Source organism: Marmota marmota, unplaced genomic scaffold (genome assembly GCF_001458135.2).
Source record: "Marmota marmota marmota unplaced genomic scaffold, marMar, whole genome shotgun sequence".
Taxonomy (NCBI): Eukaryota; Metazoa; Chordata; class Mammalia; order Rodentia; family Sciuridae; genus Marmota; species Marmota marmota.
This window is the reverse complement of record NW_025999949.1, coordinates 15,891,660-15,904,281: the sequence shown is the minus strand read 5'-3', so window position 1 is coordinate 15,904,281 and position 12,622 is coordinate 15,891,660. Positions and strand designations below refer to the sequence as shown.

The 12,622-nt window shown below is 44.0% G+C and overlaps 1 long non-coding RNA gene across 1 annotated transcript; it reads left to right on the top strand.

Moving 5' to 3' along the window:
- Positions 1 to 544: 544 nt before the first annotated feature.
- Positions 545 to 12,170, top strand: LOC125616522. The gene is made up of 2 exons (XR_007347164.1): positions 545 to 590; positions 11,820 to 12,170. It is a non-coding gene; the product is annotated as an uncharacterized LOC125616522 (long non-coding RNA).
- Positions 12,171 to 12,622: the final 452 nt, after the last annotated feature.

Here is a 12,622-nt window from a genome sequence, read left to right as displayed (position 1 = left end):
TTTTTCTCCATTTAGAATGATGCTAGCCTGAGGCTTAGCATATATAGCTTTTACAATGTTGAGGTAAGTTCCTGTTATCCCCAGTTTTTCTAGTGTTTTGAACATAAAAGGATGCTGTACTTTGTCGAATGCTTTTTCTGCATCTATCGAGACGATCATATGGTTCTTATCTTTAAGTCTATTGATGTGGTGAATAATATTTATTGATTTCCGTATATTGAACCAACCTTGCATCCCAGGGATGAATCCTACTTGATCATGGTGCACAATTTTTTTGATATGCTTTTGTATTCGATTCACCAGGATTTTATTGAGAATTTTTGCATCTATGTTCATTAGAGATATTGGTCTGTAGTTTTCTTTCTTTGAAGTGTCTTTGTCTGGTTTCGGGATCAGGGTGATGTTGGCCTCATAGAATGAATTTGGAAGAACTCCTTCTTTTTCTATTTCTTGAAATAGCTTGAAAAGTATTGGTATTAATTCTTCTTTGAAGGTTTTGTAAAAAATATTTATTTTTTAGTTTTCGGTGGACACAACATCTTTGTTTGTATGTGGTGCTGAGGATCAAACCCGGGCCGCACGCATGCCAGGTGAGCGCACTACCGCTTGAGCCACATCCCCACCCCCAAGGGAGCCCTTATTTCTAACAGAAGCCCCTAGAACTCATATGGAATTCCACCCATGGAAAGGAGGCTATAGAGCAGGTTTCAGACAGCTGTTTTTGTAAGGGACCAGGTAGTAGATATTTCAGGTTTTGGGGGCCATGTGATCTCTATAGCAACTACTAATTCTGCTGTAGTAACAGGATTGTAGTCATAGACAATATGTAAGTAAGTAGGTGTGTCTGTGTTCCGTAAAATTTTATTTAGAAAAATCAGGAATTCCCCACTGGATTTGGCCAAGTACTATAGATTTCTGCCCCTAACTATAGACAGAAGCACTGAGTTGTAAAGGTGAGAAGCCTTGATTGGATGTTGGAGACTTAAGTCTTGATTCTGAGTTTACCAACTTGAATATGTCAGGTTCACTTCTTTGAGGTTTAATGAACTGGTTTACCACACAACTTAGTATTTTCTGTCCTAAGAAACTCATACACTAAGGAGAATATGGAGACAGATGTTATAAAGTTTATTTAAAATCCTGTCCAAACATATAGTATTATTTTTCCAGAATTATTAACTGTTCATTCATGCAACAAGTTCTTTTAACATGAATTAGCACTGGGTTGAGCTTTGGGGATATGGTAGCGAATAAGACAAGTTTTGTCCTTGACTATATGGCATGTACCTTATTCTGGAAAAATTTTTTTTTTAAGAATTGTTATATGATTTAGATGGAAAGTGCTGTAGTGCTGCAAGGAACACTGATTCTCCACTTTTTACAGACAACCCTTTGTCCTGAGTAGCATTGAGCATGGTACAGGAGATGGTGAGTCACTTTAAATTTAACCTTGACTAAAGAAGAAGTTGACTTGCCTGAGATACGACTTCAGACAGCTAGGATGAAGTCAGGCTTGGTATTTGAGCTTTCGCTGTAGCCTTGTGTATGAGAATGCTCTCTTCTGTTTATACAGCAGATTCCGCTTCCAGCCACAGATGTTTCCGGCACCTGGTTAATTTATCCAGGAAAGGCTCAGGCTTGTTAAGACTCCAAGTCTCAGATCAGAATTTTATGGGTGGGGAAACTGAGGAACTGACATGGTTATGGGATTGGATCAGATCACAGCCACTGGATGCTAGATGCAGGACTCAGGCCAACACAACTGGTGGGCCCTAGGCAGGGGACCAAGGTCTCTCTCCCTGGGACTGCCTTCCTCTCAGGGTGACTGAGGCTTCTCAGACCCATGACTCCAATTAAGCTTCAGAAGTAATTCAGGGACTGGAGGTCCTGCTGGGAGAGGACCTGCCTGCTTTGACAAAGGAGAGGCCCCAATCAGGAAACCAGATGCTTTTTCCGGTGGGAAAGAACTTTGGCAGCATCGGAGCTGTGAGCTGGAAGGCTGCAGGCAGTCAGAGGTGAGCTGTCAGTATTGAAGCTGTGTCTCTCCTGCTTTTCATGAGCTGGTTATTTCTGTCCCTTGAGGGGCCCATGGTAAGGCTGTCTCAGTGGAGGGGTGTTCTGGAACCCAAATGAATTCCTGTCTACATGATTGGAATCATTTGTCACAGACCTGTCCAGAGTTGGAGCAAAACATCCCTCATCCCCCATGGAGGGCAGTGGTTGCCAACTGATGGGGCACATCAGAATCTCCTAAGGTGGCAGGTGGGGGCAAAGGAGTAGGAATCTTAGGTGCAGTTGAAAAAGGCTTATTTAATACTCTAGTTTTATATTATGGTTTTTTTTTTTTTTTAAAGAGAACCTGTTCTGATTTGCCCCATCTGGGCATTTACTGAAAGTAAACTACCCAAAATGAAGCTCAGTTGAACTTTCCTGGCCATTTGGGATAACCTGCTGTTCTTAAAAAAAAAAAAAAAAAAAAAAAAAAAAAATCTGAGAAACTAAATAATTTTAATGTTTATCAAAAGTGGATATAGATTAAAACAAAATAAGAGGTTGAATGACATAAAAATAGACTGTTTTCTGCTTCCCTTGCTCAAACAACAAGCCCAGAACAGAGAATTCTGGACATAGTCACAGCGATAAGATGAAGACAGAAAATAATAAAATGCCACATCTTTGCTGAACTCCAGCTGTCCTCAGAGACAAGAATGGATCAGCAAGTGGGCTTTGCATTGTGCTTGAAAAGCCAGCTGACTTGGGTCTGCCAGAGCTGATGAAAGAAGAGTCTCAGTACACAGCAAATCTACAGACACGACCGCAGGTCCCTGCATCTCAATTCCACCAAACCTGCCATTGTGTTCCTGGGAGATGTGAGGTTGAGGCCAACTCAGGCCTCACCTACTCCAGAGTCAGAGGTCAAACTTCACACCTTCTGTCCTCAGAAGCCTTTTTAGCTTCCTTCTTTGAAAGATGAAAAGGAGGAACCAGGGTGTCTAAACAGAGCTCCTATTTGTGTACCATAGTTTTAAGTCACCAAGATCTGGGGGAGGGTTAGCACCACAGGAAAGCTATATGCTAATTTATTAAGCCTCAGTTTTCTCATCTGTTTGTATAATAAAAGATTAACCTCATACTGCTAATTGTAAGGATTAAATAGTTTGCACATTTTGTAACTCAAGGCATAACACATACTCATAAGAGGACTTTGTTTATAAGATGCTACAGTGGCGAGAACAGCTTTTTGTCAGTCCTCCATCAGTATGGCCACTCTTATAACAGAAAGGCTCTGAAGAATGGGGCATTGGGTGGATTCTGTAGGGTGTGGCATTGGCTCTAAGTAGCCTTCACCATGGCTGCACACCCTCGCTCATCTTAGTGAACAAATAGCAGTGAGCACCTGTTATATACCAGATCTCATGCAGGCCCTGGGGAGACTCAGAATGAAGCTAGTTCTCAGAACCTTTGGACTCTGTGAAGAGGGAGCCCTTGAGGCAATGTGGCCTCTCAGTATTCAGAGCGCCTCACCCCTGATGTGCTGGGTGGCTGGAACCGGGAGAGCAGCCAGCACAGTGCAGGGATGGGGCCAGTGGATCATTTGCTCTCTCTCTCACAGGAGACCTGAATGGCACATGTTTAGGGCTGCCACACTGCCTTCCTGGAGCTGACAGTCCAGAGGAGGAGACAGGCGCAAAACAATTAAGTATGTTAGTACTTGGTGATTCATAGTGGCGATTGGCCTCGAGGAGGAGCAGGACAGGAGCCGTTTTGTGGTATCACAGAGGGTCTATTACTATCAGAGGTCCAGGGCTTCCCTGAGGAAGGGATTCCCTGAGGAGGGAGTTTGGAAGATGAACAGGGGTTGACCAGATGAAGAGGATCAGGAAGAGTATATACCAGAGAATGTGAGGCTGAGGCTAAGGGATGTGCTAGAGGGGAGAGAGACAGAGGCAAAGGGAGAGCACTGAAGCAAAGTTAATGGTCGACAAATTATTGCAGAATTTCTGGGGGCTTAAAAAAGGGTATTGTTGGGGGCTGGGTTGTGGTTCAGTGGAAGAGCGCTTGCCTAGCATGCGTGAGACATTGGGTTTGATCCCTGGCACCACATAAAACTGATGGGACTGCAAATTGGTGCAGCCAATATGGAAAGCAGCATGGAGATTCCTTGGAAAATTGGGAATGGAACCACCATTTGACTCGGCTACCCAAAGGACTTAAAAACAGCACACTACAGGGTTTCAGCCACATCAATGTTTACAGCAGCACAATTCACAATAATAGCTAAATTGTGGAACCAATCTAGATGTCCTTCAGTGGATGAATGGATAAAGAAAATGTGGTATATATTCACAATGGAATATTACTCAGCAATAAAAGAGAATAAAATCATGGCATTTGCAGGTAAATAGATGGCATTGGAGAAGAGAATGCTAAATGAAGTTAGCTAATCCCAAAAAACCAAATGCCAAATGTTTTTTCTGATATAAGGAGGCTGATTCATAGTGGGATTAGGGAGGGGAGCATGAGAGGATTAGATGAATTCTAGATAGGGCAAAGGGGTGGGAGGGAAAGGAGCGGGTATGGGGGGTAGAAAAGAAAGTGGAATGAGATGGACATCATTACCCTAAGTACACGTATAAAGACACGAATGGTGTGACTATACTTTGTATACAACCAGAGATATGAAAAATTGTGTTCTATATGTATAGTATGAATTATAATGCATTCTGTCATATATAACAAATTATAATAATAAATAACTTAATTAATTTAAAAAACAGATACAAATAAAATAAAGCTATTGTGTCCATCTACAACTAAAAAAAAATTAAAAAAAAAAAAGGGTAATGTCTCTTCTTACTCCCCTGCCTTCCTGTTTTGGGATTCAATGGTTACATAGTTTTTCAGGAAAAAAAAAAAAAAAGACTTCCTCCTTCCCCCCAGTGCATACACTCTAAAGAGATCCAACTGAGATCTTGTATATAAAATATCAGCGAAGTCGGGATTTATCTGCTCTTTGGAGGACTTTGGGAAATGCTGACCTTCTTGATAGCACTTTCTTCATCAAGTCATTGATACTGAGGGCCTCTGGGAGTTGCAGAGAGATCCCAGTTCTCTTCACTGTACTAAAAAAATGATGAAATGTCGAAGCAGGTTATAAAACTGGTCCTGAGAGGGCTCAAGTTTGCCTCAGCCTCAAGGACTCAGTATGTCACATTAATGTTTGGAGATTAACCACAGGAGGCTCTCAAGGCCAGGCTGCCTCCCTGTGGAATGCTCCATGTGTGGGTGGCTCTGTGCTCGTCACTGTGAAGATGGCAAAGGATCTTGTGTGCACCAATAAGCAGAATAGTCAGAGAAATGAACCTTTTGAATTTTCTCATGAACATTTTCCTGAGATCCATAACTTTTCTTAAACACTAAGAATCCTTACCCACTTAGCGTCTTTAAAACCTGTTTCCTTTCACCAACTACCCCAGCCAACCCCTCTGACCCAGATAATCAAGGACACCCGTCATGAGAGTGTCTCAGATGATTCCTGGCCTCCTGGGCCTGGGGACCCCATCTCTAGCTCCCACATTGTCTGTTTGCATTTAGTTCCAGGGCCACTGTAGGAGACTGTTGTGTTTTCTTCTTCAACCATAAATACATTAGCAATAAATATAAATCTCAGCAGCTTTCTCTTGGAGGAGAATTGCATTTCTAATATTACTTGAAAGAGATCAGTGCTGTGGGCTGAAGCATTCCATTCGGTTTTCTGCCCGTCCATGCACCTGAAGGATGACTCTTACTAGATTAGACATCTTCCTAGGCTCCATTAGCATTGAGTGTTTTATTTGCTCCTTCTCGCGAGCGGAGTGCTCCCCCACAAGCCACCCTCCCGGCTCATTGCCAAGTCCCTGTGTCTCACTGTGCATCTGCTGCTGCTCTGCTCAGCCCTGAATGGCCGCTGACAGTGATTGGCAGCAAAGGGTTTCCAAGAATATTTGAAAAGAAGAATGAAAAAGAAAGAGAAGAGTGAAAAGGGAGGAAAGTAAATCAACTAAAAGAGACAGAGAAGTTTTGCCGAAAGATGACAAGGAATGAATAGGCTTCTGCATGCTCCACATGACTGATGGTGCAGACCCAGAGGCTGGCCCTTTGAGTTATAGCTACCAGCTGGCATTCGCTGTAGCACCCATATGACACCCTTATACGGAACCGATAAATCCTATAATGTGAGTGCTGACTGGGGTGTTTCTGGTTTGCATTTTGTCAGCCCCTACTGTTCTTAGATTTTAAGGGCCAGAATCCAGGTTTGCAAGGGGAGGAATGGGTGGAGGTGGGAGCACTACATTTTCCACTGAAGCACCAAGACCATTATAAATTCTGATTTAGACATGGCTTAGGAACCAAAGTACTCAGATCCAGAGAGGGTGTGGGAGGGCCAGTTCCCACCTGTTCACCTTGTCTCTCCTCCCTTCCCACTGCCATTCCTTTTGGGAAAAGAGTCTGAAGCTGTGTCTACACAGCATTTGAGAAACCACGTGGGAAATGGATGCTCCAGTTCTCCAGGTGCTACAGGTAGATGCTTTTTGTGACTTCTTTCTAAAACGGAGCCCTGAAAGTGCACCTCCTCCTGCTAACAGTGCTGCAGGGATGTCCCCTCTCCCCAGCCCTCTGGATGTGATTCACACTGTGGTTTGATGGTCAATGGGTGGGGAGAGTTGGTGGCCTGCAGCTGCATCCCATGTAGCCTCCTTGCTGCTGCTTCCCTCACACTTAGGTGTGAGGTGTCAGGCAGCATCCAGCCAGAAATCCCAAACCACTGCCAGTTCTTAAAGAGAGGGATCAAAGGTAGGAAATTGACCACACAGGTAATGTGAAGCCAATAAGGGATGCTTCAGCTACCCAGGGGTCAGCAAGCAGAGAGGCATAGGCGTCAGGACAACATCCTAGGGTGGGGCCCTGGTCATGTGGCACAAGCAGGGCCTTCATGGTTCCACCCGCAGGATCAGGAACCATGGGCCAGACATGGCTGCCAGGGTCAAGGATGAAGGTGAGAAGTATCCTGGCTTTTTCTTTCTGTCACCTGCCTGAATTTGTCAGCTTGGGCTATCATAACATCGCACCACAGGCTGGTGAGGGTCAAGGCAGAAATTTATTTTCTCACAGTTTTGGAGGCTGGAGTCCCAATCCCAATCCCACAGGATTGATTCCAGGTGAGGATTCTCCTTGTGGCTCCTAGACAGGTGCCCTCTGGCTGAATCCTCACAAGACCTCTCCTCTGTGCATTTTCAGAGAGAGGGAGGAGAAAGGGAAAGGAGAGAGCACTCTAGTTGTTTTTTAATAAGGACACCAGTCCTATCAGATCAGGGCCTCACTCTTATGACCTCATTTAAACTTAGGTACCTCTTCAAAGACCCTATCTCTAAATACAGTCATAGGGGGTTAGGGGTTCAACATGAGAATTTGGGGGACACAGTTCAGTTCATAAGACTTCCTAGCATCTCCCATCAGAATTCCTATGGGCCAAACGAATGGTTGACATGGGAGCCTAGGAAATTTGGCCCACAGGGTCAGTGCCTACGTGATAGAGTGTGGGGTCAAATCATGGGGTGTGTGCATATGGGGATGGTGGACATATGCTCAGAATTGGCTTCTATTAGCAGAGAAATGAGGGAATGGATGCTGGTCAGACAACCAACAGCGCCTTCTCAGACTCTTCCCAGACTTGTTCTGTTTCTAGAACTAACGGGCCTTCTTGTCTTGTTCATGTCTTTTCTTCTCTTGGAGCTCTCCTTACCCCTTTTTCTTTCTTGCCACGCCCCCCCTTTTTTTTTTCAGAATTAGCCCAGATAAAAATCTGGCTGAATTCTCACCTTTGATGCCATCCCATCTATATATTGAATTATTTTGTTTATTTAAAATAACAAATATTTATTAAGCTCTTACTAAGTGCCAGATCCTGTTCTGGGCTTTGGTAATGGGTCAACACATGGAGAGGGGAAACTATACATAAATAAATGAGCAAATGCATAGTATTTGTATTTCTGATGGGGATTTTTAAAAAATGGTGAAAAATAAAACAAGGTAAAGAAGGTAGAGGGTATCAAAGGAATGGTTGGTATGCCTAATTTATTCTAGCTTGGCTGAGAAAGGCTCAGAGAGACAAAATGTCCAAGCAGAGAATTTAAGAACAGTAGCCAGGAGGGTTGTCCTCGTTATGAATAATGACCCCTCAAATATATCCATATCCTAACCCCGCCCCCAACCTGGGACATTATGTGGTAAAAGGAACTCTGTAGAAGTGATTACTGATTTGGGATGGAGAGATTATCCTGGTGGGCCTGTCATCACAAAGGTCCTCACAGGGAGGCAAGAAGGTAGCGGGACAGGTGACACACAAAGCAAGAAGCTGCAGTGGTGTGAGGAACCTGGGTACTGGTGGTCTCTAGGAGCGGAGGAGGGCAGGCAAGCGGGTTCTTGCCAACACCTCGGGTTTAGGTTTTGGATTCCAGAACTGTAACCTCTGTGTTATTTGAAGCCTCTAAAGCTGTGGTAATTTGTTTCAGCAGCAGCAGGAAATCTATACAAGACTGTCTGGGGAAGAGTGTTCCAGACGGAGAAAGGGTGAGGGCAAATGTCCTGGGCTAGCAAAGTGTCTGGTGTGTTCATGTCATTTTTTATTGATCATTTTCAGAACCAGCAAATTCATTTAAATATTTACTGAGCACCTGTCATCCCTCCCCAACTTCCAGAACCCTACGTGTACCTCACTGGTAACATTGCTTGTTTGCATTTCTGCCCTTTGACTATAAACTCTTTGAATGAGGGGGGGGCCTAGATTTTTTATTGCCTTGTTCCTGGTGCTGGTACAGAGTAAGCACTTCAAAGAAATATTGCATTTGACTGAAGACTTTTCATAAGATTTCTCTCAGCATAGATAAGCCCAGGCACCACAAGATGGCTACAGAGTGGTCTCCTTAGGTATTTGTTTGAGAATTTGTCTGGATTTGTGGGCTGGGCAGAGAAAGTGCTGGTTGTTGGCATGGATTAACTGTTCTCATGATTTTCAGAGCTCTGAGCTGGAGCTGAGGTTACTCCATGTCGGGTCAGGTGCCCTCTTCACCCATAGCACGGTCAGGTCTGTTCTTTACTGAGAGGTGTTAGTGGGTCCCTCACTCCCTGCCATGGGGGCCAAAGGACACTGTCGGGGTAACAGGAGACCAAGGCTCTCGAGCTCATCACTTCATTAAAGACTTTGCTGTTTGTTTCCTTTGTTATCTTTTGTGAGCCCAGCTGTCATGGTAACAGGGGAGTTATCAAACCCTCTGCAGGTCTGAGGACACAGTCTCCCTGCTGTACATCTCTCTGGGGTGGCCTCTGGCTCTTGTCTGCTTCCCAGCTCCGCTGGAGCACAGTCCTCACCAGCTGGGGAGAGAGGAGTACTTTCCTCAGAGCCTTGGAAGCTGTTTTGGGGGCTGTTTGCTGATTTCCAGTTGCTCTGCTCACCAGCATCTTCATTATTTCACACTCCAAATACTTAAAAGTGCCATTGGGTCACCCTCAGCTCCCCGCAATTAACCACTGGCTTTCAAAATCCAGCTGTGCTCAGCATTTTCACTGATGGTGACAGATGCAGGAAAAGAGGTTGAGGCTCTCTTGTGTCAGACTGGAGTAAGGCTGGGGCAGGGGCAGGGGAGGTGGGTTTGGGAAGATGGGGGTCTGGATGTTGGAGATAGAGAGGAACAACAGAGGGAGGCAGGGTGGCCTGAGCACAGGTCCCCAGGGAAGGACAGGTCTCCCAGGGAGTGGGGAAGGGTGGTGTGAATTGGAAGAAGAGAGAGAAAGGTTGGGGTGTTTGTGGAGTCCCAGCAGCAGAGTGAGGGCCTCTGCTTCGCTCATTAGACATAACCTCAAATGTGTCTGCACCAAGCACTATTGTTCCCAATTTTACCAACACAGGCACATAGCAAGGGCAGGATTCAACTCTACTTGTGCTCACCACAGACACTGCCTGCTCTAGTATTTATCATGCACTTAAAAAGATAGAATAAAAACGTTGGGCAGTGGATCTGCCCCTGGAATTCAGAGCCCTGAATTGGCAAGATCATGCTGCAGTGACCAATGGCCCAGTGCAGTGACCAATGATATAAAAGTCTTACCTTGCACTCCAGCTTCATGTCCCCTGTGGGGGCTTCACTCAGGGCTCCAGACTGATGGGTCAGTCCCAACCTGGAATGGTGCATCACTTGGAGTGAACGGAAAAGAGCATATGGCGGGTTCTGAGCTGGCTCTTAAAGCTTGGTAAAAGCACACAGGGTTCTGTTCACGTTTCTCTGGCAAAATCTAGTTGTACAGCCAAAGGGGCTGCCCACAGGACAGGGGAGTAAATCTTCCCCCAAGGAGGGTCAGGCTTGCTTTTGGATATCAATATGGTCAACTGTGGACAGCAGAACATACCACTGGGGCTTCACCCTTCTCTAGACAATATGGCCTTCGTTGTGGTGGGTGTGTGGCTGGTGCAAGACTCCCAGTCATCTGCCATGGAGAAGCACTGCTATCCTGGGCTTGGTCTTTGGTCTTGCTTCCTCCTTGGTAAAATAGGGGCGATGATATCTCCTGCTCATAGTTATGGAGGATCAAAGGAGATGGTAGCTGGAGATTGCACATATTTAGCAGTTAATAAGTATTACTTTGCTTCCCCAGCTCCTGAATACATTATATTTTCTTAGAACGTGTACTAAGTTTGCATATAACAATTTTTAAAATGATATAAAAATGAAACTGAACTGCATTAAACATTTTTATATTGTTTTAAAAAATAGCCACAGGTGAAAACAAGTGTTTGTTTCTTTTTTTATTTTTACTTTTATTGAAGTGCATTGACAAATGAAAATCATGTTTAAGGAGTACAGTACAACTTGATATCTTGATATACACACAAGTTGTGAAATACTCACAGACTAACATTCTTTACCTCATACACCATTTTCTCCTCCTTTCTTTCTTCCCTCCCTTGCTTCCTTCCTTTCTTCCTTTCCCACATGAGTGACATCATATACTATTTGTTTTCCTGTGCTTGGCTCGTTTCCCTTGAATTAATGTCCTCCAGTCTCATCTATGCTATGGCATTGCTAATGGCAGAATTTCTTTATTTTTTAAGTCTTAATAATATCCCAGTCCTTATGTTTCTTATGCTTCATCTTTCCTTCCTTTTCTACTCATTTGAAATACTGTCAGCTAGACCAAGTTTTTTGTTTTTGCTTTTTGGTACTTGGGAGTGAGCCCAGGGGGCCCTTACCACTGAGCTACATCCTCAGCCCTTTTATTTTTTATTTTGAGACAGGGTCCCACCAAGTTGCTGAGGCTGGCCTCCAAATTGTGATCTTCCTGAGTCACTGAGTGCATTGAAGGTGTGCATCACTGTGCCCAGCATCCAAGGTTTTCTAAAGTGGAAAAGAATTGATGACTATATGTTCTTTTTGTGCACAGGTTAAACTTCTATGTGGAACAGATATGGTGGGAGAATACCTAAGCTGTTACTAGAGTGTGGTTGAAAATTACTAGTCTTAAGTAGTTTAGTTATATATCAAAAATTCACTCAAAAATGAGGAGGTCTGGGGGTTAGCTCAGTGGTAGAGCCCTTGTCTCACATGTACAAGGGCCTGGGTTGGATCCCCAGCTTCAAAAACAAGAAGCACACTAAAGTTTCCCAAAATGTGTTTCATAGAACACTGAGGCTTTTTCACAGGTGTTGCATGGGACACTGAAGTGCAAGCATGGCCATCATCCCTCACCCCTTCCTGTGTCTCGTCCTTTGCAATGTGACTTTGCAGGTTCTCCGACCAAGGGGCGGAGTCTGTTTCTCTTTCCTGGACTGGCTTCAGGTTTGCTTTGATAACTAGAATGCAGCAGGATGAGCACCTGTGCCAGCCCAAGTTGGTGTCTCAAGAGCTTTTGCACCCTTCCACGTGCTCTCCCAACTTCTCCAGAATCATTAGCGTTGAACCAGCGGTGAACCATTCCCACGCAAGCTGTCCTGAATCACCAGACTCCTGCCCACCTGGCAGGTATCCACTGACCTGTGAGCTAGTTCAGCTGAGATGAGAACCATCCACTTGAGCCCAGCCCCAACTGATGATGTTTAGGATCATGAGCTAAATAAATGTTCTTATTTTAAAATGTCACTATATTTTATTATTCATCAAAAACTGATATTCCAGAAAGAAAAAAGTTCTATGGACGAATAAGTATGGAAAATGTTGAATTAGATAAAAGGAACCTTGTTTTTCTTTTCTATACCACTTTTTACAATCTTATGGTCGCTAGCACTGAGGTGTGGTTACAGTAGGTTTTTCTATGGGACCTTCACCTTCTCATCTTTTTCATGAATTAAGATTTTAGCAAATATTTTTGCAATTTCAGGTTTCTTTAAAATCTGTTTACAGAGGATTTTAAAACGTTTTTATTTAGTCACCAGTATTTAAAAATCAGAAGTTAGAGAAACCTAACATTAACAGTTGCAAGTTCTTTAAGGCAGGAACCATCTCTGTTGTATGCACTTAGGTCATACCTGCAATGGTTAAAATCTGGCACATTGTGGTTATTTAATATGTAAATACTTGTCAAACCAATGAGT